This window comes from Schistocerca gregaria, chromosome 8, assembly GCF_023897955.1.
Source record: "Schistocerca gregaria isolate iqSchGreg1 chromosome 8, iqSchGreg1.2, whole genome shotgun sequence".
Lineage (NCBI taxonomy): Eukaryota > Metazoa > Arthropoda > Insecta > Orthoptera > Acrididae > Schistocerca > Schistocerca gregaria.
Genome location: NC_064927.1, coordinates 185,098,072 through 185,119,657, shown reverse-complemented (window position 1 = coordinate 185,119,657; position 21,586 = coordinate 185,098,072). Strand labels below are relative to the sequence as shown.

The window sequence follows — 21,586 nt, the reverse complement described above, 5'->3', positions numbered from 1 at the left end:
TATATGGTCAATAAACTTCGTGTCTTGGGAGTTTAGTGGCCAGCGGAAGTGATTAAACTCAGAAGAGTGTTCCTGGAGACACTATGTAGCAATACTGGACTTATGGGACGTCGGATGGTCTTGCTGGAATAGCCCAAGTCCGTCGGTATGCACAATCGAAATGAATGGATGCAAGTGACCAGACTGGATGCTTACGCACGTGTCACGTGTCAGAGTCGTATCTCGACGTATCTGGGGTCCCATATTACTCCAACTGCACACGTCCCACACCATTACGGAACCTCCAACAACTTTAGCAGTTCCCTGCTGACATGCAGGATCCATGAATTCATGAGGTTGTCTCCATACCCGTGCACGTTCATCCGCTCGATACAATTTGAAGCGAGACTCGTCCGATACAACATGTTTCCAATCATCAACAGTACAATGTCGGTGTTGACGGTCTCAGGCGAGCAGTAAAGCTTTGTATCGTGCAGTCATCACGAGTGGGCCTTCGGCTCCGGAAGCCCGTATCGATGCTGTTTCGTTGAATGGTTCGCACGCTGACACTTGTAGATGCCCAAGCATTCAATTCTGCCGCAATTTGTGAAAGGTTTGCACCTCTGTCACGTTGAACGATTCTCTTCAGTCGTCGTTGTTCAGGTTGCTGCAGGATCTTATTCCGGTCGCAGCAATGTCGAAGGTTTGATGTTTAACCGGATTCCTGATATTCAAGGTACACTCGTGAAGTGGTCGTTTGGGAAAATCCCCACTTCAGCTCTGCCTCGGAGATGTGTTTCATCGCTCGTGCGCCGACTATAACACCACGTTCAAACTCACTTACATGTTGATAACCTGCATTTGTAGAAGCTGTAACCGATCTAACAACTGAGCCAGACAGTGGAGTCTTATATAGGCGTTGCCGACCTCAGCGCCGTATTCTGCCTGTTTACATATCTCCGTATTTCAATATGCGTGCCTATACCAGTGTATATGAAGACTGCAACACTTTGCAAGCTGCAAGAGTCCAAAACTGGCATTTTTGATACAAATGTGTTTGCCGGTTTCAAGACGCGTCATACCACAAGACCTAAATTTTACAAAAAACGTGGCGCAAGCCCGTGGCCGGGACGTCGGCGTGACTGCTACCAGAGTGCAGTCTTTCTGTTCACTGTGGCACTAGGAGGGGGAGGAGTGACGTGTCCCTTGCCCCAGTCGCCTTTTGCACGGCTACAGAACCCACGTATTCATCTCGTACCAGGGACTGGACCTAAGACCTACGCTCTAGACCACAACGGCTAAATAAATTTTTATAGTTTACTCAAAAAAACTCATTACATCCCATAGAATTGTTGGTCATCCGTGGTGTATGGGAGCTCTGTAACGAAGAAAAGTTTTGTACTACAGATTACGGTGGGGCGCCATGGTGGTGCCGGGGGGGGGGGGGGGGGGGGGAAGGGGGAGGGGGGGCAAGTGATTCACCATCTCCTCGCCCTCCTCCTTGCGACGCCTATGGTTGTTGTCGTGAATGTATACGGTGTTAATTTTGGAGCCTCTTTTAAGAGCTCATAGATCAAGTAGTTCCATTCGTTGTAGAAGTTTATTGCACGATAAACCAGCAGTGCAATGTTACCATCAAAACGAATAGATAAATAAGGACAGTAATACTAAAGGCATTGATAGTGTCTAATATTACTTAGCAATATGAATGTTAATTAACCAAATGCACGTAAGAGTACATGGTTCTTAGCTGCTGTCGTCGAGGTGTAACCAACAATGATCATTAATAATGGAACCAGCAAGAATACCTGTGAACGGTGACCCAGTATCGTAATTCGATGAACTTTGTATATGGAACCTAAGTTAATAGTGTCATTATTATGTAAAAAAATAAGAAGCCATACTGCTCACTCATGTAGCGCATGCGTAAGTTCAGGTTGTGAATACCAGACAATACATGATTGGTATTTGTTCGATTAGCTAGTAACTGAATTTGCTATTTGACTATTTTTGAGATATTTTCTTTATAACCTTACGTGGTTCTGCCCTATGTATTTAGTAGCATAAAGTTTTTCAATGAATTTTGTTAAATTGAATTCATTAAATTAAATCCTCCTATATGTTAGTCTTGGGACCGTCAAACAGAACTGGTAAGTGACGCATCAGTCTGTATTTGAACATTTTATTCTCACACAGTAGGTCCAAAATCCGATAGTGAAAGATCATGAATGATTTATTGTTTAGGTAGTACCGTTGTAATTGTCATTGGGTGATAATAAGTAGAGTTACCATTACACCAAATGAGGTTTTATAACTGAAAGGGCCGTGAGATAGTTGAAAGTGTTTGCAGTAGACAATGTGCTGTTGTTGTTTGTTAAGTAATTAACCGTTACAAGAGTGTGCCATTCAACCCGTCCGTTTCCTTGTGCTACAAGTCATCAGTCTTCATTCCCCACACTATACCACCTCTTGTTACTAACATACATCGTGTATGACATCTACCATTTGCAAATATTACTGGTTGAAGAGCTGTGGTGACAGAAGGGAGGATCGGGGATTATATAGTTTACAGTAGTATACACAGAACACGTTAGAGCAGGTAATATGATCCGACCTATGCAAGGACGATCAACGTACTTAACGTTCTTTTGACATATTTGTAACATCCTCTGAAACAGCTCTAATCTCATGGTTGAAAATTGATAAGGATATATTAGTTTGTGTGTTTAAGCATCATTATTTCATCTTAGATGCATCCTTCATAGATAAAATAAAAATGTACTGTGAATTAAATAACTGATCGCATAGTGGTCTCAAAATAACAAATGAATGGATACGAATATCATCTGCACTATTGTGCTACACACATGTTTCAGATTAATTAATTTGGTACTTTTGTTTTCCAGGTATACTTCACCTGCCGCACTGCAAGCTTCTTCTGGGACTGAGGTAAGTCTCTCAAACTTTTCCTGAAATCTGCCTTTACTGGACATAGCTAGAAGATATTTTTTCGTGTGATAACTATCACATGCAAAATATTGCTATTTCATGCCTTGGGAGACCATTTTAATTCACTCAGTACTACTGAACGACAGGAAGCTCCAGCAGGGTTTCATAAATATAATACAATACAGTCATCGTAGCGCCTGGAACTAATCCAAATAACGTTGAGCAATTATCTCGTGTTTGTTGCCACCTACAGGAGAAACACATATTTCTTGTCGTTTAATACATAATCATGATATTATTCACCGTATGTTTTATTGTTCCTTTAATTTTGTTCCCTAACGTAAGCACCGTGGACACAATAACACTTGCAGTCTATTACTTGCACGTATTAAAATATGTTCACATCAATTAATTGTTAATATTCTACGTTGCAGCGTAACGTACTAAAACTTTTTTATTGTTTTAAAGGAAACGCGAAACTGTTATGTTGATCTGTAGTTAAGTGTTCTTATTTTGCTGCTGTTACAAGTACTCTTCTGCCCTTATAAATGTAGGGCAGTGCAGCTTTTTCTTAGCCACTGCGTACCTACATTATTAAAGTTCTATGGCTATCAGAATGGTTGCAGCATCCGCTACGGATGATTAATAACGTCAAACAAAGCGAGGCATGTACATGAATCCGACAAACGTTATCGAGAGCTCTCAGTAGTTCAGCGATCAACAGTCGTCATGCAGTCGATTATTTTTCAGGCTAACGTATGCGCTGTGGGACAGGAATATCATGATATTCAAGTACTTTATACCCTCTTGTTCATATTCTTTGCACAATAATTTTCTATACAGATGATAAAAGCTTCTTTGGGGAATTCACTATGGCCATTGTGGATGCTGAACTGCACCTGTGATTTAGCTTAGCGATTTATTTGGATATAACATACAACCACTTAAGTTTTTCTTCCTTTTTTAAATTTTGATACCATTTATTTTCTGCTCCATTAAATAATTTTCAGGTTACTCATCATCAAATGGAGTTATTACCATGTGGAAATAGATGCTATGGTCCTGGTTCTGGGGGAAATAACAGAAATTTAGTTACCGATAACGAAAACGTTATTAAACGAAAAGGTTGCTGTGTTCTTAGGGTACTTACATTTAGTTCATTCTGATCATGTGCATTTTGTAGTTATACAAAATCAAACATCGTATGTCGACGCAATGAATAAAATCATTAAGACAAGTTAGGTATTAAAATCCAGAGAGAAGAAATAAAAACTTTGAGGTTCGCCGACGACATTGTAATTCTGTCAGAGACAGCAAAGGACTTGGAAAAAGCAGTTGAGCGGAATGGACAGTGTCTTGAAAGGAGGCTATAAGATGAACATCAACAAAAGCAAAACGAGGATAATGGAATGTAGTCAAATTAAGTCGGGTGATGCTGAGGGAATTAGATTAGGAAATGAGACACTTAAAGTAGTTAAGGAGTTGTGTTATTTGGGGAGCAAAATAACTGATGATGGTCGAAGTAGAGAGGATATAAGATGTAGACTGGCAATGGCAAGGGAAGCGTTTCTGCAGAAGAGAAATTTGTTAACATCGAGTATTGATTTAAGTGTCAGGAGGCCGTTTCTGAAAGTATTTGTATGGAGTGTAGCCATGTATGGAAGTGAAACATGGACGATAAATAGTTTGGACAAGAAGAGAATAGAAGCTTTCGAAATGTGGTGCTACAGAAGAATGTTGAAGATTAGGTGGGTAGATCACGTAACTAATGAGGAGGTATTGAATATGATTGGGGAGAAGAGACTTTTGTGGCACTACTTGACTAGAAGAAGGAATCGGTTGGTAGGAGCGTGCTCGTATGACCAAAGCAATTAAGGTTTAACGCAAGCCTAAAGAGGGAAATCCGGTTTCGAGGCCCATCCGGCCGAAATTTTCCCTTATCGTCATTGAATTCATTTCATTGCCTATTTGCGGCCGATGTCAGTTTACTTCGTTCAATCATAATCATACGTAATGCACCACAGTCGGAGTGTATCGGCATGCGAAACACGTACAGGACACAAAATGAAAAAGAGGAGGAAGGGAGTCAGATATTTTGCAACCGCCTCCGATATCCAACATTAAAAAACAATGACCGTAAGCATCAACTGTTCTGGTTTTCGCTACGAGACATTGTCCTCTTGCGAATCGAGTCACTTTCCAAACAAGCCCAGGAAAACATTTACTTAGGTATTCCAGTTTACCCACTTCTAACAGCCAACATTAGATCGAAAGTTTCACACACTAGCGTAGTATGCCGTGGGAAAACACTCATTACAGCTTTCACGCAGGTTGTGCCAAGTTGTCCCAACTAATCGTATTGCGCTTTGCTTTACAGATTTTCTGTATCAAACAGAAACATCTGTTAGCTAGACGCCGATTGTTTGAAATGATTGCAGGCAATTACTACGTGACGATCCTTTGCACTTCAGATCGTGACCAGACAATGGGGCCTGCTGCATAGCAAACTACACGATAGCCGATGCAGGCGGCCACATTCACAGCGCAGATGGCTGCGCCGGGAGAAAATCTATGCTGTTTATCGTATCTCATCATATGTGAAACAACACGTCTTCCTTACCAAACTTTTTGCACAATTTAATAGTTATCTACATCCGCATGTACACACCATCTCTCAGTGTGTGGCGGAGGGCACTTCGTACAAATATCAGCGATTGAGCAAAGAAAAATGATTGTCTGTTTTCCTCTGTACTCTGATCTCTTATCTTATTCGCATGATGCCCATACGAGATATACGACTGCAGCAGTGGAATTTCCGTCTTTGTTGCGTTGATTTTCATTTACATTCTGTGAAAATACCGACCTGTTGCAATCCCGTCAGCGCGTGTCTGAATTCTTTCGATGCCTGCTGTCTTTCCCGCTTGATAAAAAGTCCAATCACTCGAACAATATTTTGGAACTGGTTGTGTCAGCGACTGCGTGTGATTTCTTTTACTGACGCTGCGCACTTTTTCAGAAGGCTTCCAGCAAACCCAAGGATTTCAACTGCCTTGATTAGTACGGTTTTCATATACACTCTAAGAGAGAGAAAAAAAAAGAAAACTCTGCAACTCGAAGGAATTATTTAAACAGATGCGATGTACATGTACAAACAAATAATTAAAATTTCAGGAAAGTTGTATTATTTTTTTTTTTCAAGAGAATGCGCTTCACAAATTCAGCAAATTAGTGAAGCGTTGGTCTACACTTGGTGCTTATGCAAGAAGTTATTCGGTTTGGTGTTGTTTGATAGAGTCGTTAGATGCCCTCCTGAGGAATATCGTCCAAATTAGCGCGTTAGATCGCCAAAATACAGAGCTGGTTTAATGGTACTGCTCACAGTGCTCCAAATGTTCTTTGTTGGTGAGAGACACGGCGATCTTGCTGGCCGAGGTACGGTTTGACAAGTACGAAGATAAGTAGACGAAAATCTCGCCTTGTGCAGGTGGGCATTATCATGTTGACAGTATTGGTTAAAAACAGTCTTGGTTGCAATTTAATTTTTTAAATATTTTTTAACGATGCGTTTCGCCTTTTCAGAAAAGGTCGTGTCAGAAAAGGTAATGATTTCACTATTTTATATTTCTAGTTTTTACTGAGTTTAACGAAGGCGATGTTCGCCTGATATATTCGACGATGCCCTTTGGCTACACTGACTAAAAGATTCTTCTAAGAAATACCAAATTAAGAAAACCTGAATAAGCCTAAATAAGGCGAAACGCGTCGTTAAAAAATAAAATTGCAACCAAGACTGTTTTTAACCAATACTGTTAAGCACTGATTTGCTGTATGCCACATATGGATTGGAAGAATTTCTATTATCATGATGAAATGTTAGTCCAAAGATGACTCGCCATGAATGAAAACAAAACGGAGCGCAGAATATTGTAGGTGTTTCGCTGTGCTGTAAGGGTGCCGCGGATGACAACCGAAGAAGTGCTAAATGGAATGAAATGACACTCCCGACCACAACTCCTGGTTGTCGGGTTGTGTGGCGGCGGGCCGTCAGGTTGGTGTCCCACTGCTGAAGACAATGCTACTCCTTTCAATGAGATTCCAGGCCGAATGTGCCCGACGCCCCTACCGACGGGTTTGTTGGTGTATTCTTTCCCTGAGCCGCCTGCCGGCCACAGTGGCCGAGCGGTTCTAGGCGCTTCAGTCTGGAACCGCGCGACCGATATGGTCGCAGGTTCGAATCCTGCCTCGAGCATGGATGTGTGTGATGTCCTTCGGTTAAAAAATGGTTCAGATGGCTCTGAGCACTATGGGACTTAACATCTAAGGTCAGATATGTTTAAGAAGATCTACCTCTCTAGCGATTGCTGGGTCCTCACGTTATGTCGTTTTCCTTCTCGACGCTGTCTTTGGCCGTGGTTTACCAATTCGTGCCTACAGCGGTGAACAGTGGCATCGCTCATATTTACATGTCGAGCGATTCGTCGATTACTCCAAGTGGCTTCTTTGAGTCTAACTACTCATTGCCTATCAAATGCTGACATCTACGAATATTGTCCATGCGGCTGTGCGAGGCACTGTCGAACTGAGTACACGGAAATAAATTCAAAAGGACTTTGCGCCCTGATGTCAACAAGTTCCGTTTTACTATCCTTACCAGCTGCGCAGTGAAACTGCATTTCAGAGTCGCACATTCATACATATGCCACCCGTTTACAATTTACTTTTTCAGTCGAGACCTTTATATTTACATAACTCCTTCGTGGTGAGCCTTTTTTGTCATATAGCGTATTTTTCTTTGCATATTCCTTTTTTAGTATTATCGCTTAAAACGTAAAGGGTATAACGTAGTGCAGATGTTCACAACCACCCCTGTAATCCGATACCATCGGTTCATTCTAATCCGATACTATCAGTTCATTCTCTTTGTAGTAGTTATCAAATTATTTGTACGTACATTTAAAAAGAGCTGCCTGTAATCATATTGACGGCCGCAATGGCGGAGCGGTTCTAGGCGCTTCAGTCCGGAACCGCGCTGCTGCTACGGACGCAAGTTCGAATGCTGCCTCGGGCATGGATGTGTGTGATGTCCTTGGGTTAGTTAGGTTTATGTAGTCTAGGGGACTGATGGCCTCAAATGTTAAGTACCATACTGCTTAGAGCCTTTTTTTGTGATCATATTAAGAGGAAATTTTTCCAGTTCCTATTGACGATTTTCGTCAACAAAATCAAAACGAGGATAATGGAATGTAGTCGAATTAAATCAGGTGATGCTGATGGAATTAGATCAGGAAATGAGGAAAAGAAGTAAATAAGTTTTGCTACTTGGGCAGTAAAGTAACTGACGGTGGTCGCAGTAGAGAGAATATGAAATGCAGACTGGCGATGGCAAGGAAAGCGCTTCTGGAAGAGAGAAATTTGTTAACATCGAGCATAGATTTAATTGTCATGAAGTCTTTTCTGAAAGTATTTGTACGGAGCGTAGCCATGTATGGCAGTGAAACATTGACGACGAACAGTATAGGCAAGGAGAGAATAGAAGCTTTTGAAATGCGGTGCTACAGAAGAATGCTGAAGATTACCTGGGTAGATCACCTAACTAGTGAGGAGGTACTGAAAAGAAATGTAGAGAAGAGGAATTTGTGGCAGAAGTTGACTAGGAGAAGGGATCTGTTAGCAGGACCCATTCTCAGGCATCAAGGGGTCAGGAAATTGGTATTGGAGAGAAGTGTGCAGAGTACAAATTGTAGAGGGAGGCCAAGAGACGAACCCACTAAGAAGATTCAGTAGGATGTACGTTGCAGTAGTTACTGGAGCTGAAGAGTCTTGCACAGGATAGAGTAGAATGGAAAGTCGCATCAAACCAATCATTGAACTGAGGACCACAACAACAACAACATCTCCTGCACACAACAGCATCGTCAGCGAAAATCAGATAGCTTTTCTGATCCTATCCTATAAATCATTTGCGTACACCGACAACATTAGAGGGCCTATTGCGGTCGGTTGGGAAATGCCTGATGTTACGCTCGTGTACATGTTATCTACTATATCTAACGCCAAATATTCCATCATCGTCTAGAGATGCCTGCTGAATGGTTTGGTATGATTAATAAATAGTGTGCAATGGTTCAGTGTGTGACACCTATACGGGCTGTTTGTAACGATTCTGACGAACTTAGAGGTGGTGTAGAGGATTCGTGCAGAAAAAAATGTCAAACACATGTGACAATAAACCTCATCCAAGTATGCTACATATGATCGAAAATAAGGAGACCTATGTTGACCAGAAAGCCACCGCAGCAGCACTTGTCGCCACCAGATGATATCCGTAAAAGCTATTGCGTTCCACGAATTCGTTAACTTGTTTATTGTGAAGAGTACAAACATAAAGTAAAAGGAAACAAAGATTGCCTGCTACCCTTGACGAAACACACAAAGCTGTTATTTTAGCTAATACCAAAAGGAAACGCGAGATTATTCAGAATTGCACTCCTTCTTGGACACTGACGCACTCGCTGGAATAAGCCTACAGTTGTGCGAATTTCTCTTTACGCTATATGTCTCCAACAAACTAAACTTTGGTGTATCCCATTAATGACTCTCTTCAAGCAGCTCTACCTCACATTTCAATTTTCGATGCTCTGTAATGTCACAGGGTGTGCTTTCCGGACATGGGTTTCTATTCTCACTTGTTCCCCTAGGCGCCCTCACACGTTACTCAGTGCTTAAGATACCCTTCTGAATCATAAAGTTAAGTAGATAATATGATTCCGTTGTTTCATATTTCTCAGGACATCTATATTTTACAGTGTTCAGTAACATTAGTAGATTGTTAATTCCCAAATACTGTCTTTCCAAAGGGACGCAACAAATTTATAAGTACAGCAAAAGCTCAGAAATTCTGAGTAATTCGGGCGCGTTCCTTTCCGAAAAATTGGAAGTCCGAATTATATGGCATGTACTAAACTAGTTTTCTGTAGCTATAACTTGGAATATATATTGAAGCGCCAAAGAAACTGGTACAGGCATGCGTATTCAAATACAGAGGTATCTAAACAGACAGAATACGGCGCTGCGGTCAGTAGTGCCTTTATAAGACACCAAGAGAATGGCGCAGATGTCAGATCGGTTACTGCTTCTACAATCGCAAGTTACCAAGATTTAAGTGAGTATGAACGTGGTGTTATAGACGGCGCACTAGCGATACCACACATCTCCGAGGTAGCGATGAAATGGGGATTTTCCCGTAGGACCATCTCACGAGCGTACCTTGAATATCAGGAATCCGATAAAACATCAGATCTTCGACATTGCTGAGGCCGCAACAACGGGACCAACGACGACTGTAGAGAATCTTTCAACGTGACAGAAATGCAATCCTTCCGCAAATTGCGGCAGATTTTAACGCTGGGCCATCGGCAAGTGTCAGTGTGCGAACCATAAGCCGAAGGCGCACTCGTGTACCCTTGACGACTGCACGACAAAGAGCTTCACGCCTCGCCTGGAGCCGTCAACACCGACATTGGACTGTTGATGGAGACAATCTCATGAATCCGTGGGCCCTGCGTGTCAGCAAGGGAGTGTTCAAGCTGGTGGAGGCTCTGTAATGGTGTGAGATGCGTGCAGTATGAGCGATATGGGTCCCGTGATACGTCTAGATAGAATCACCTGTCAGACACGTTCGAAGCATCCTGTCTGACCACCTGCATCCATTCATGTGCTTTCTCACGGACTTGGGCAAATCCAACAGGACAATGCGACAGCCCACTTGTTCAGAATTGCTACAGAGTGTCTCCAGGAACACTCTTCCAGTTTAAACACTTCCTCTGGCCACTAAACTCCCCAGAAATGAACATTATTGAGCATGTCTGGGATGCCTTACAACGTGCTGTCCAGAAAAGATCTCCACCCCCTCGTACACTTACGGATTTATGTGGAGCCCTGCAGGATTCATGGTGTCAATTCCCCCATCTCTACTTCAGACTGCCATGCCAAGTCAATGCCTCGTCGTGTTGCAGCACTTCTGCGTGCTAGCGGGAGTCCTACACGATATTGGCTTAAAGGGGGGACTTATTTGTGGTCGAGACTCTTTTTCAGCACTATTCTATTAGTTGTTGCTGCATTCCGTTTGATGTTAGATAATACGTTTTGTAATTCATTAACGTCGGTTAATAGTATAACTATGCCAAAGACAAGTTTTACTCTTGTAGGACAAGACGATGAGACGGCGATCGGTCGGTACTGTTGGGCCTTCCAGGGGCCTGTTTGGGCGGAATTTAGTTCAGATATGTCCTCCTCGAGTTGCTATATCTGTAAAAAATTTCTTCGCCACGTTTTTCTTGTCTGACTTGTCAAAAACAGCTCACAGAACTTCGTTGAACAGTTCCTCATCCACCATGCAGTCCGGATCTAGCACCCTGCGACTTCCGTGTTTAGCCCAATGGTTTATTGGTGCTACGAAACGTTACCTCCGACGGTGACAAAGAGAGTGATTGATTGGCGACTCCATGGAATGTTCAGTGCACCACGACCAAATAGTGGATAGAATTGGAAGGAAAATCAGCATTGGCCGTATTTTGTTGTTTTATTGTCTGCGAAATCAATTTTCGGTCACTTAGTGACCATCCTCAGTGCTGTAACATACAATTAAAATTGATAGGCACTGGTGTCAACAAGCTTAGAGCGATCACATAAACTCGCTCTAAGCTTGTTGATACCAGTGCCTATCAATTTTAATTGTATGTTACAGCACTGAGGATGCTCACTAAGTGACCGAAAATCGATTTTGCGTACAATAAAACAAAATAAGACCAATGCTGCTTCTCCTTCCAATTCTAAGAAGAGTGATGCCCTAATAATAAAATGGCGTAATTCGTCGCATTGAATGGAGATTACGTTGAAAAATAGAGCTTTGTAGCCAAGAGAGTGGGGAATAATATGATGTATTGAAATCCAGAATAAAATCCACCTGCAACAGATAAAAAAATGTTTCATTACTTGTTGAACGCCCCTCATACTTACTCCAGCAGACTATTTTCTTAAGTAAGGCTACGTTGTGGGTGGGCCATTGTGTAACTTTCGGTGGAAAGCACGGGCAAGCAGCTCACCTGATGGAAGGTTAGGACGGATAAGTAACCGTTCCTTGTTGCCCCGTGGAAGGAGTCACAGCTGCACAGAGGCCTAGTTCTCACTGGTGAGATCTCTCGGAGATGACTTTTGTTTATGTCCTCCCCGTGCCGTCGTCACATATCCGTAGTGCTAAGGACGTGGCAGCCAGGATCTATGGCAGCCGCCCGCCCTTCCCTGCGTCGCGCCGTCCCAGAATCGCGTCGGGACATCCGCGAGCTGCCAGTGGCGGTGAAGGCAGGCGGCGTGTGGCGTCCAGCGGCTGGCGGCTACGCCGGGGCGTCCCTCACGACCTCGTTGTCCGAGTTGGCAGGCCAGCGGCGCGCCGGCGTGCGCGGTCATATTTGGCCGCCGCTATCTAGCATCGCCGCGCCTCGCGCCGCCATCGCCTAACGACGTCTCGCCGCCCAGACTGCAGGCTTTTCCAAACGGATGTTGACGTGGCCGCCCGACGCTCGCGTGACAGTGTCAATGGGTTTCGCAATGTCTGCGCCGCAGCCGGTGTACCGCACTTTCCTCCTGTACTACTGGAAAATCTTTAGGTTCTTCATCTACACTATGTGATCAAAAGTGTCCGGACACCTGGCTGAAAATGACGTACAAGTTCGTGGCGCCCTCCATCGGTAATGCTGAAATTCAATATGTTGTTGGCTCACCCGGCCTTGATGACAGCTTCCACTCTCACAGGCATACGTTCAGTCAGGTGCTGCAGGTTTCTTGGGGAATGGCAGCTCATTTTTCACGGAATGCTGCACTAAGGAGTGGTATCAATGTCGGTAGGTGAGGCCTGGCACGAATTTGGCTTTGCAAAACATCCCAAAGGTGTTCTATAGGGTTCAGGTCAGGACTCTGTGCAGGTCAGTCAATTACAGGTATGTTATTGTCATGTAACCACTCAGCCACAGACCGTACATTATGACCAAGTGTTCGATCGTGCTGAAAGATGAAATAAAAAAATGCTCATATCTTATGGGACTTAACTGCTAAGGTCATCAGTCCCTAAGCTTACACACTACTTAACCTAAATTATCCTAGGGACAAACACACACATCCATGCCCGAGGGAGGACTTGAACCTCCATCGGGACCAGCCGCACAGTCCATGACTGCCGCGCCTCAGACCGCTAGGTGTGTGTTCGTCCTTAGAATAATTTAGGTTAAGTAGTTTGTAAGTTTAGGGACTGATGACCTTAGCAGTTAAGCCCCATAAGATTTGACACACATTTGAACATTTGAACTCCACACAACGTTTTTCCACTCTTCAATCATCCAATGTCTACACTCCTTACACCAAGCGAGGCGTCGTTTGGCATTTACCAGCGTGATGTGTGGCTTATGAGCAGACGCTCGACCATGAAATCCAAGTTTTCTCACCTCCCGCCTAACAGTCATATTACTTGCAGTGGATCCTGATGCAGTTTGGAATTCCTGTGTGATGGTCTGGATAGACGTCTGCCTATTACACATTACGACCCTCTTCAACTGTCGGCGGTCTCTGTCAGTCAACAGACGGGGTCGTGCCTGTATGCTTTTGTGCTGTACGTCTCCCTTCACGTTTCCACTTCACTATCGTATCGGAAACAGTGCCCCTAGGGAACTTTAGGAGTGTAAAAATCTCGCGTACAGACGTATGTCACAAGTGACACCCAATAACCTCACCATGTTCGAAGCCCGTGAGTTCCGCGGAGCGCCCGATGACGCTCTCTCACGATGTCTAATGACTACTGAGCTCGCTGATATGGAGTACCTGGAAGTAGTTGGCAGCACAGTCACTTAATATGTAAAACGTATGTTTTTGTGGATGGCCGGATACTTAGATCACACAGTGTATATGCAGATCACCTACATTAGCTAGTCTAAAGTGTTAATAATGTAAACTAACTAAATTCCGCCCATGGGCACTAGCGCACACAAATGTAGCGACCGACCGCCGTTTCATCCTCTGGCAACGTTGTCATTGGATTTGGTATGGAGGGACCGTCACATCACTCTCCCGGGCGTTGTAAGGTTTCGTGATCTGGAACTGCTGCTACTTTCAAGTAACTCCTCAGTTGCCATCACGAGACTGAGTGCATCGCGTTCCATTCCGCCCACGAAGGAAAAATCGTTTGCAGCAGCTGGAATGGAGCCTGTGTCATCGCCAGGCAGCCAACACTGATGACAACGACGGAGGCCGATGTTTAATTACCATCACGATAAAATTAAGCTACAACAATGAATCGTGGTGATGATGTTAGTTCTCTACATATTCGCCCTTCAGTTTGACACGCTTTTCTCAGCGATGTGTGACTTGGCGCAGACCTCGCTTGTAGTAGTCGGTATTTTAGCTGTTTAGGTAACGTTCCGCCTGGAGACCCACCTTGTCGTCACGAGTCACACAATGGTTTCCTCATCCATGGAAAAAGGAAGGAGTCACTGCGTACCATTTCAGGGAGATACGTGCGAAGGGAGGGGGTGTAAGTGGGACGTGGGAATCAAGATTTGATAGGTCAAAGAAGGTAGTCTTCACTGCAGGCTGTTAATGAAGGTACGTGCATACGGACTATGCCCCCATATATGTAACTGGCTCGAAGACTTCTTTAGTAATAGAGCCCAGTATTCTGTCCTCGACGGCGAGTGTTCGTCGGAGATAAGGCTAACATCAGAGATGCCGCAGAAAAGTGTGATAGGACCGTTGCTATTTTGTATGTACATAATGATCTGGCAGACAGGGTGGGCTGCAATCCGCGAATGTTCGTTGATACTGCTGTGTGTATAGAAAGGTGTTGAAGATAGGTGACAGTAGTATGATGCAAGATGACCTAGACCAAAATTTCTAGCTGGTGTGATGAATGGCATCTGACTCTGAATGTAGAAAAATGTAAATAAGGATGTAATGCTGGCCGAGCGGTTCTAGGCGCTTCAGTGCTGAACCAGGCGCCTGCTACTGTCGCAGGTTCGAATTCTGCCTCGGGCATGGATGTGTGTGATCTCCTTAGATTAGTTAGGTTTAATTAGTTATAAGACTAGGGGACTGATGACCTCAGATGTTAAGTCCCATAGTGCTCAGAGCCATTTGACCCATTTTGAGAAAATTTAGATTTGCGTGATTTATAGTGTACCAGAAATTTCCTTTCGCTCTTATTTGGATGACCTCACCTTTTTCCTTACTGAGAAACAATTCCCACTTTCCCCATCACTTAGGTTAGTTAGGTTCCAGGGGACTGATGGCCACAGACGTTAAATCCCATAGTGCTTAGAGCCATTTGAACCATTTGATCACGTCCTTTAAACATCTGGCCGTAACGTTGCGAAGCGATATGAAATGGAACGAGCACATGAGGATTGTAGCACCGAAGGCGAGTGGTCGACTTAATTGAGAGAATTTCAGGAAAGTATGGTTCAACTCTAAAGGCGACCGCATATAGGATGCTAGTGCGACCTGTTTTTGAGTACTGCTCAAGTGTGGGATCCGCACCGAGTCAGACTGAAAGAAAACTTTGAAGCAGTTCAGAGGCGAGCTGCTAGACTTGTTACGGGTAGGTTCGATCAGCGTCCAAATGTTACGGATATGCTACGGAAAATCTAGTGGGAATACCCGGAGGGAAGAAGACATTCATTTCGAAGAACACTGCTGAAAATGGCTCTAAGCATTATGGGACTTAATATCAGAGGTCATCAGTCCCCTAGACGTAGAACTACTTAAACCTAACTAACCTAAGGACATCACACACACCCATGCCCGAGGCTGGATTCGAACCTGCGACCGTAGCAGCAGTGCGGTTTCAGGCTGAAGCGCCTACAGCCGAGAACTCTGCCGAGAAAATTTAGAGAAGCGGCATTTGAAGCTGACTCCAGAATGATCCGACCGCCGCTAACATACATTTTGCTTGGGGATCACGAAGATACTAGAAATTAGGGCCAATAGGTAGGCTTCTAGACAGTCGTTTGTAACCTCGCTCTGTCTGCGAGTGGAACAGGAAAGGAAACGACTAGCAGTGTTACGGGTACCCTCCGCCACGCACCGTACAGTGGCTCGCGGAATATGTATGTAGATGGAGGAACAGAGTGTGTGAATGTCTCCTGCGCAGCTATGGCGTTAGCCACCTGTGGTTTCGCCTGTTGCGGGGTGAACAAAATATCAGCTTACCGAATACCACACTAGTTTTATTATTACAGTCAAGATCCTCTTCGTTTTTCTTCTGCGCCTTTTCCTGCCCTACGCAGGTTCGACGTTTCTGGCAAGTTTCTTCCACTTTTCTCGGTCCTGCGTGTCATTCTTCGTCTGTTATTTTTCCTTCTGGTCCTCCCGAATGCTGTCCATTTATCTCTTTTCAGACTTTCCTCTCTCCCCGTGCCTTCCACTGCAATCTCCATCACTCTTCTTACGACATGACTTTGGTCTCTTCTCATGATATGTCCATTCCACTGGAGTCTCATTAGGAAAGCGCACAGTTACTATTACTAGACTGAAGATACCCTTGCAGTTAAAACACACCTTTTAATCCTTAACAGAGAGGAATCTTCAGACGTAAAAATATCGTCCGGCGTACCCGAAGAGAGTGCTATGTGGTACTCACGTAAGTGTTACGTGAACATTACAGTTCACAGTATGTTGTTGGTACATGAGCTCGTGACGTTTTTCGGTAAGTTTAATAAACACAACAGATACATACACAGAGAGAGTAGTCATCAATAATATATTCTAATTCACTATTTACAACGATTGCAGAAATCATACGGTTTTGGGGCGGAGAATTCGTCGAGCCATGTTCCGAGCGCATTTTCATACAGAAAGGTAGTTCCTTGAAGGCTGTTCGATAGAGAACGGAAAAATTGAAAACCTTAGGGCGCAAAGTCAGGTGAATAAGGTAGGTGCTGAATGACTTCCCAGCTCAACTCTCGTACAGTGCAAAATGGTTCAAATGGCTCTGAGCACCATGGGACTTAACAAAAATGGTTCAAATGGCTCTGACCACTATGGGACAGCTGTGGTCATCAGTCCCCTAGATCTTAGAACTACTTAAACCCAACTAACATGAGGACATCACACACATCCATGCCCGAAGCAGGATTCGAACCTGCGACGGTAGCGGTCACACAGTTCCAGACTGTAGCGCCTAGAACCGCTCGGCCACACCGGTAGGCCGTACAGTGCAGTTTGTCAGTCTAGGAGAAAGCGGACGAACACCGACCTTTCCTATCCTGTATTGTTACTGGTGAAGATGAAAGAAAAATAAGGACTGGGTGGGGTCAAACAAAGCAACAACTCCCCGTACAAAAACCTACGTTCAAAAATGATAATGTTATGCACCTGGTGGAACAGCAGCAGTGTTGTGTACTACAAATTGCGTCCTCGAGATGTAAGCATCATTGCTGTCATTTTTTGTCAACAACTGAGACGTTTTGCAGAACAAAATTCAAAAACAACGAGCACGAAGACTGTGCGAAGTGATGTTACTCGACTGCAAGGTCTGTACTTTCCACATTTCGGGAGGAAAGAGTATTGACCAAAACAAGAAAAAAAAGGTGCAGTAAAGATGGGCTCTCAAACGGATGTTTAAAGAACTAGTGTGAAACATCTCTTCTACTGAACAAGTTCTCATAGCTCTTAAGGTATACATTTTAGATCCCATGTATACTAGACATTTTTCTTGTTTTGGTTTATACTAACTCCTCCGAAAATCTCTTAAGGTATGCCCTTTAGAGCCTTGATTATAAAAAGTTTTTTTTTTTTTGGTGCGAGGAACCTGTCCTTAAAGTTTGTCTTTGTTTCTTGGCAGACCTAGTATAATTTTAAATATGAACAGCTCTCTGCTGAGCCTCTCAGTTCGAAACCGGTAACGGCGTATTTATTAATAATAAATAGCATTATTAACAGTGACTGGTAGCTGTTGTTATTGTAAGATTTATTCATTATTTTTGTTCGTCTAACGTTTCTGTAATGTAATGGCACTGACTACAGTACTGACTTTCCCTTTATCTGACAGAACAGTACCAGTGTACCGGCCTACTAAAAGTTTTGTGAGCCACCTTTATGTTGGATGAATTACAGTTAACTACATTTCGAATCCGTCTGCGTTTGGTATTTGATTATGTTTCTGTGATCGTGACACATTTTCGCTGTATACACTGTGGCTGGTTGGAATCTGGTCGAATCGTTGCCAGACAATAGAGTAACAGAATGGTACCGTGTCTTTTTGTCTGCCTTCACGCATTACGTTACACGTTGCTCAAGGATTACTAAGAAGGAGATAACGATCCATTACAGATACTGCACGGCTACTGACATCCAGGGAGAATGGAAGGGCACGAGACGACTGACTCAAGTAATACGACACACGCACCAGAGATTGGGTGTGAGAGAGAGAGAATGGTTCTGAGAAAGACTGAGGCGAGAGAGAGACAGACAGACAGGCCGAGGGAGGGAGAGGGCACGAGAGCTCGTTAGGGCTGTATTCAACAGGCGTCCTTCGGAGACACCTGCGACGCATGGCCTGACGGAACACCGTTCCTGCTTGGGGTCTAGTGGATGGTACCTGCGGGCAGGTGCATCAGCGTGTGCTGTTTTTCAGTGGGTCATCAACCTGGGAAGCACAAAAAATAATGCCACGCCCATAAACGTGTGGTGAACGAATCTAAAATTTTGGAATCCATAGCACAAGAACGCAAGTACACGCTCATTGAACGGTGATTCGAAATAAGGGTTTCCGTCAAGTGTTAGGACGCAAAGGTACGAGTATTTTGATGTATAATTGATACCGTAACTGTTATCTTTCGTGGTACAGAAACAAATACGTCACATGTAAGTAGTGCCTACGTATTTCGTCCTATTTCGATAGGTCTTAAGCCGGAAAACATAGTGATAACAGCATACGTCGATATTCACATTGAATTATTTAGCAACAAATGGAAGTATTTTAAACATGAGGCTGGAGTTTTCCGATTAAACGGTGTTTCAGATTGTAAACATACTTAGTCAGTTACGGAGATTGGGATTCCCCTATTAATGAGCCACAAAATCTTCTTACACTTCCGTTGCTCAAATCCGTTTTTTTTTTCCCGCCATAGTTGAGCCATCGTCAGTGAGCCTTTGTTCTATTGAGGTTTTAAGAAAAATTTCAGGTCGATTCGATATTTCTAGATTTCCGGAAGGCTTTTGACACTGTACGACACAAGCGGCTTGTAGTGAAATTGCGTGCTTATGGAATATCGTCTCACTTATGTTACTGGATTTGTGATTTCAAGTCAGAGAGGACACAGTTCGTAGTAATCGTCGGAAAGCCATCAAGGAAAACAGAAGTGATCTCTGGCGTTCCTCAAGATGGTGTTATAGGCCCTTTGCTGTTCCTTATCTGTATAAACGATTTGAGAGACAATCTGAGCAGCCATCTTAGGTTGTTTACAGGTGCCGCTGTCGTTTATCAAATCATCAGAAGATCAAAACAAATTGCAAAATGATTTAGAAAAGATATCCGCATGGTGTGAAAATTAGCAATTGACCCTAAATAACGAAAAGTGTGAGGTCATCCACATGAGTGCCAAAAGAAATTCGTTAAACTTCGGTACACGATAAATTAGTCAAATCTAAACCCCGTAAATTCAGTTAAATACCTAGAAATTACTATTACGAACAACTTAAATTGGAAGGACACAGGACTAACCAAACACTGCGTTTTATTGACAGGACACTTAGAAAATGTAGCAGATCTAGTAAGGAGACTGCCTACACTACGCTTGTCCGTCCTCTTTTAGAATACTGCTGTGCTTTGTGGAATCCTTAGCAGTTCAAGGAAGGGCAGCACGTTTTGTATTATCACAGAAAAGGGAAGAGTCACTAAATGATATGGGACATGGGATGGACATCATTAAACAAAGGCGTTTCTCGTTGCGTAAATTCCAATCACCAAAATTTTCTTCCGAATGAGATAATATTTTGCTGACGCCGACCTACATAGGGAGAAGCAATGACCATGATAAAATAAGGGAAATCAGAGCTGGTACGGAAAGATACAGGTATTCGTTCTTTCCGCGCATTATAAAAGATGGGAATAATAGAGAATTGTGAAGAGGGTTCGATAAATGCTCTGCCAGACACTTAAATGTAATTTGCAGAGTATCTGTGCAAATGTAGATGTGGATGTAGAAAACTGTTTCGACTGAAAATAATAAAAGTTCCGCGTAGTGACTCGATCCCATGCCCTCGGATTACCGTTCAGTACGCTTTCCACTGCCCCAACAGATGCATGAAAACTACGGTAACATAAATGACTCGGGTGTCACCAATTCGGACCAAAAATGTCATATGGAGCTCCGACTTCTATCACTATCATTTCTGGGCAGGCCTTGCATATACCATAAATTTAGACGATATCGGAGAAGACAGATACGCGCGGTCCCTTTGTCAGTCCTATTGTGCCATGATTTTTATTGTACCTGATTTGTTTGAGCAGTTCCTCGTTAGCTATCAGATCTACCCACCTAGGCTTCAGTGTTCTTCTGTAGTGTCACATTTCAAAAGCTTCTGTTCTCTTCTCGCCTGTGCTGGTAATGGTCTACGTTTTACTTCCAAATGAGTTTACATTTAAATTCGTGTTTGATGCCAACATAGTTCTCGTTTTTCAGCAAACATTTCCTCGCCAGCGGCAGTTTTCTTTTTACGAGAGTTGGCCAGAAAGTAACGCACCGCATTCTTTTTTGTCAGCCGAAAACAATGCTACGAAAGCGAAACGTTACGTATGTGTTACTTAAAGTCTCCTTCCGACAGATAGCTTAGCTGCAGGACAGTTACAAAATGGCGTCTGTAGGTGATGTTCGTTACAAGCAACTTGCCGTCATTGAATTTCTCACTGCAGGGAGAAAACTGTGGGGAATATTGACAAACACTTGTGCAAAGTCTCTGGAGAATCTGCTGTGGACAGAAGTACAGTTTGCCGCTGGGCAAGGAGGGTGAGGTCATCAAAGGCGGTTCGGCGGAGCTTCACGATTTGCAGCGGTCGGGGAGACCATCCACGGCTGTCACACCTGACATTCTGCAGCGAGCTGATGTTGTCGTTCGCGAGGACAGGCGACATTAAGGGATGCTATTCGTGGAAGACATGACGATGACGAGATGATTCACATAGTGAAGCACTGGCTCCCCTATCAGGACAATGATTTGCTACCGACAGGGCATACAGGCCTGTTGTTTTGCGCTGGAGGAAAGCCATAAAATAGGATGTAGATTACGTGGAAAAATAGGGTGTTGATAAAACACCATTATTTCGTCTGTGGAATTCTCATTATGTTGAATAAAGAATCGTTGAAAAAAAATGCGGTGCATTACACTCTGGGCAACCCTCGTATACCCTGTTTATTCCTGCCAATGTTAGTTATTTTGCTGGGAAATATCAAAAGTAGCCTATTACTTTTAAAGACACATTTCATAATCTAATTTCCTCAGGAACACATGATCTAATTCGACGAAATAAAATTACACTTGTTGTTCCTTTGAAATTGTTTACCTTATAACTTATTTTCAAGCTACTGACCTTCCAAGTCCTTTGTTGTCTGGGACA

General features: G+C 43.5%; 1 protein-coding gene across 2 annotated transcripts in view; it reads left to right on the top strand.

Moving 5' to 3' along the window:
* LOC126284630 (extracellular serine/threonine protein kinase four-jointed) overlaps positions 1 to 21,586 on the top strand; it is a 1,153,747-nt gene that overhangs the window by 504,480 nt on the left and 627,681 nt on the right. For both annotated transcript variants that reach the window (XM_049983702.1, XM_049983701.1), the window contains exon 4: positions 2,886 to 2,928. The gene's annotated coding sequence lies outside the window, so the exon portion shown is untranslated. The remainder of the gene's footprint in view (positions 1 to 2,885; positions 2,929 to 21,586) is intronic.